Source organism: Mirounga angustirostris, unplaced genomic scaffold (genome assembly GCF_029215605.1).
Source record: "Mirounga angustirostris isolate CCGP_5_RB_7025 unplaced genomic scaffold, mMirAng1.0.hap1 SCAF_3, whole genome shotgun sequence".
Classification (NCBI taxonomy): Eukaryota; Metazoa; Chordata; class Mammalia; order Carnivora; family Phocidae; genus Mirounga; species Mirounga angustirostris.
In genome coordinates this window covers 125,628,186-125,632,935 of record NW_026991711.1, presented here as the reverse complement: position 1 = coordinate 125,632,935, position 4,750 = coordinate 125,628,186, and the positions used below count along the sequence as shown (strand labels likewise).

The following is a 4,750-nucleotide window of genomic DNA, read 5'->3' as shown; positions in this document are numbered from 1 at the left end:
TAAAGCAAGTTGACTTTAGCTCTAACCATTTCCATTTCATTTTTTGTTTTGTTTTGTTTTGTTTTTTACTGGGTGTAAAAGCTAAGAGTAAAGGAGATTAGCAAAAAAGAAAGATCGGTAAAGGAAGAACTAGGATATAAGAGCAAGCAATCACACTGCTATAAAACTCATGACTGGCCATTCATTTCACAAATATTCACAGAACACATACAATCTGCAAGGTAGCATTCTGTAGAAATTTCATAGGTCACTAAGCAATACATATAAAACATAAGCTTAAAATGTAATAGAAATATAATACTAACATTTAATTAGTTATCATACAGGGCTACAAAAGTGCCAAAAACAAATGCAAAAGTGGCAACTACCCTTATAATTGACTGCTTATAAGATCTAGTAGTCATAAAAAGAAAAGATCTAATAGTCATAATCTTTCTTAAGTGATTAAATATTTCACTCATGTTGTTTCCTGGTATGACACAATATGAAATGAATAGCAACATCTAAAAAGCATTCTTGCCAAAAAAATTTAACATGAATTTAGTCAAGCTTTTATACCTACCTTCCAGATTATGAAATAATGTACGAAGTTTAGGAATAAGTCCAGCAGCACCAAGGGGGGAAAATCAGAAAAAAAATCTAGAATGTGGAAAATTCTAGAAGACAACTTTTGGCCCTCAAAAAGTCAATGTCATAGAGAAAAAAAAATCCTAGATTTGTTCCAGATTAAGAGAAGCTTAAAAAAGAAAAGACATAATAATCAAATACAATGATTTAACATTGATTGCATTACTTTGAAGAAATCACTATAAAAAGCATTTTGGGAACAAGTGAGGAAACATTAATAGGAACTGGAGTATTAGATGATATTAGGGAGATATTATTACTTTCCCTAAGTGATAATAGTGTTGAGGTTGATAGAAAAATACTTATTTTTAGAAGAAGGATGTCAACGAATTTAAAGGCTATGTTATTCAGAATCAAGAAAACAGAACTTGGGACTGCCTGGACAGCGTCCACCCTCAAGCATAAGCCCCCTGCCCTCACGGGTCTACACCACCACCACTTCACCATGGATGATGATATGCTGCGCTCACGGTCAACAACAGCTCCCACACGTGCAAGGCCAACCTTGCTGACCACAAAGCCCCCCAGGCCATCCTCCCCCTATCGTGGTGCCCCTGGCCCCAGAGTGTTATGGTGTGCATGGGCCAGAAAGACTCCTACATGGGCTACAAGGCCCAGAGCAAGAAGGGTATCCTGACCCTGAAGTGCCCATCAAGCACGACATGGAAAAGATCTGGCACCACACCTTCTACAACAAGCTGTGTGTGGCCTCTAAGGAGCACCCCATGCTGCTGAGTGGCTACAGCTTCACCACCGCTGCTGAGCAGGAAATTGTGTGTGACATCAAGGAGAAGCTGTGCTACGTCACCCTGGACTTCGAGCAGGAGATGGCCACCAGAACCTCCAGCTCCTCCCTGGAGTAGAGCCGTGAGCTCTTGGATGGGCAGGCCATCACTGTTAGCATCGCCATCGGTTCCGCTGCCCCGAGGAGCTCTTCCAGCCTTCCTTCCTGGACACACAATCCTGTGCCATCCTTGAAACTACCTTCAATTCCAACATGAAGTGTGATGTCGACAACCACAGGGACCTTGAAGTCAACATGGGGCTATCTGGTGGCACCACCATGGCCTCAGCATTGCTGACAAGATGCAAGCGATCACCACCCTGGTGCCCAACATGATGAAGATCAAGATCATTGCACCACCTGAGCTCAAGTACTCTGTGTGGATCGGCAGCTCCATCCTGGCCTTGCTGTCCACCTTCCAGCAGATGCAGATCAGCAAGCAAACAGGAGTACGACAAGTCTTGCCCCTCCATCATCCACCACAAGTGCTTCTAGGTGGGCTCACTGCGTTACACCCTTTTTTGACAAAACCTAACTTGTGCAGAATGCGAGATGAGACTGGCATGGCTTTATTTGTTTGTTTGTTTCTTTTAATTTGTTTTGTTTGGGTTTGGGTTTTGGATTTTTTGGTGGGGGTTTTGTTTGTTTTGTTTTTTGGCACTTGACTCAGGATTTAAAAACTGGAACGGTGAAGGTGACAACAGTTGGTTGAAGTATCCCTAAAGTTCTATGATGTGGCAGAGGACTGATTGTACATTACTCTCTTTTTTTAATAGTCATTCCAAATATCATGAGATGCATTGTTACAGGAAGTCCCTTGTCTTCCCAAAACAACCCCATTTTTCCCTGAAGAGAAGGACTACTCTTCCCCAGAGTCCGCACAGGAGAGGGTGATGCCATTGCTTGTGTAAATTATGTAGTCCGATTTTTTTAAATCTTCACCTTAATACTTGTTGTTTTTGTTTTATTTTGAATGGTCTGCCATCATGGCTCCCCTCTTTGTTCCCCCAGCTTGAGATGTATGAAGGCTTTTGGTCTCCCTGAGAGTGCAGTTGAGGCATGGAAGCAGCCAGGGCTTACCTGTACACGGACTTGAATCCAGTTCAATAGAGTGCACACCTTAAAGGAAAGAAAGGAAAAAAAGAAAAAAAGAAAGAAGAAAGAAAGAGAGAGAGAAAGAAAGAAAGAGAGAGAGAGAAAGAAAGAAAGAAAGAAAGAAAGAAGAAAGAAAGAAAGAAAGAAAGAAAGAAAGAAAGAAAGAAAGAAAGAAAGAAAGAAAAAGAAAAGAAAGAAAGAAAGAAAAGAAAGAAAGAAAGAAAGAAAGAAAGAAAGAAAGAAAGAAAGAAAGAAAGAAAGAAAGAAAGAAAGAAAGAAAGAAAGAAAGAAAGAAAAAAAACTCACAAGAGTTCAAAAGAGGGGATTCAATACAAGGGACTGGTTAAAAAGGTGTTTGCAGAGTTGAAAGGGCAAACAAGATAAAAAGAGGCAATCCAGGTAGTAACAAAAACAGAAAGCCACTGCTACCTTTTGAGTTGGAGGAACAATGGGAGGAAGTGGTTTACCAAAGCCCAGGAGCCAGGGCTGTCCGGTGGGACTTGACAGGGGCTCACCAATGGAAGCTTGGACCATGGAGAAAGGGGCTGTTTGACAGACACTGTTAAAGACACTTCCCCAAGGGCAGTAGAAATATCCTGTCTTCTTTTCTCTTCTTACAATCTTATCTCCAGTCATTGCTCCCCGTTGGCCAAAACCTAAACAGAACCTAGTCACCAGAGAGTATAGGAAACTGAGTTTGCCGTCACTGGCTCTCTGAGATACAGAAACATTTAGAGGAAGAGCAAGGAATGGAGAAAGCAAGCAGGTGACTGGTCCCAGGAGGGAACTGACATGGGGCTTGCGACTTATTTGCAAGTAGTTCGGAGAACAAAATATATACATATAAATACAGATGAAGCTAATAAGATGAAATGTTAAATCTGGGTTGGTATATGGATGTTCATTATAACTATTGTTTCCATTTTTCTATGTGTTTGTTTGGAATTTTTTAGACTAAAAAGTTGAAAAATCCATTCTCTGAAAGAAGGTATAAGAACCTGATACAAGGTCATGGCCATGGGAATGGAGAGAGGAAATACTCAAAATGAATTTGACAAAGTTTCTCATTAAATCCTTGTAACCAAGATGGAAAAATGTGGACCAGAGCAACATTTATCATCTGATTTTCAACCACTACACATTTGAGAGTTGGGTTTTCTATTTGTCACTCTCCCAAGGACAGATCCTCTCTTATTATCATGCCAGCTATAACCCCTACCTGATTTATCATACTCAAGAAAGTTTGACAAAATGGCAGTGAATGCGAGTGACTTTAATTTGGTAGTAATCTTTAACCTACTCTATTTTTTTTAAGAAACAAATCAGTTACGGAACATCTCACAGTTGATTACAACACACCAGTATGTTGTGACATTAAAGTTGAGAAAACTTCAGCTAGAAAAATAGTATAATTATAAAGCCACATACATGGTTGAACACTTCTATCCAAAGTTGTTGATTAATGGATAGATGTCAACCTAGACGTGGCTCTGCATGAGGCACCAGAGGGTCTGTCTTAGTTTGGCCCTGTCCGGTATTACATTTTTACAAGTATCTTGGATGAGATTTAGAAAACAAGCTAATGCTGATGACTTGAACCCTAGGGTGAGAGTGAATGCATCAGATGCCAGCTCAGGATCTACAAAGATCTGGATCAATCAGAGGGATAAGCCAATAAAAACTGATAGAATGGACATATGTGACCAGGCTTTTCCTTGAGTCCCAAAAAGCCAACTAATTATGTGATGTTTTATATCTGTAACTAAAGAGCGTGAGTTCATTCTCTAGTTCTGCCATCAATTACCTGATAAATTTCAGCAAGCTACTTCAACTCTTTTTTTTATTATGTTGTGTTAATCATACATTACATCATTAGTTTTTGATGTAGTGTTCCATGATTCATTGTTTGCTACTTCAACTCTTTTCAACTCCCTCACTTCCTGCATCAGTAAAAGGGAATAATACTAACAGCTAACTCACAGTAGCTTACGTGAGTTAATATGTGTAAAGCAGTTGATTATCCCTGGCAGAGAGTAACAGAAAAAAGATTACTTGTTATGAGTGTCGGGTGTGGGGGAGTACTGGTAGGAGTGTTACCTAGTAAATAGTTATGAGAAAGATTTAGTAGTTGATATAACATTTAATAGAGTTCAGTTGTAGAACAGAGTTACCAAAGGAGTGCATGTCATTTAGGGCTTTATTTAAATAGGTTCCCTCTGCCTGAAATGAGGCTGATGAAAGTCC

At 39.8% G+C, this 4,750-nt stretch overlaps 1 pseudogene; it reads left to right on the top strand.

Annotated features, from left to right (window-relative positions):
* The first annotated feature begins 1,289 nt into the window (after positions 1–1,289).
* LOC123839117 (actin, cytoplasmic 1-like) lies at positions 1,290–1,906 on the top strand (annotated as a pseudogene).
* The last annotated feature ends 2,844 nt before the right edge of the window (positions 1,907–4,750 follow it).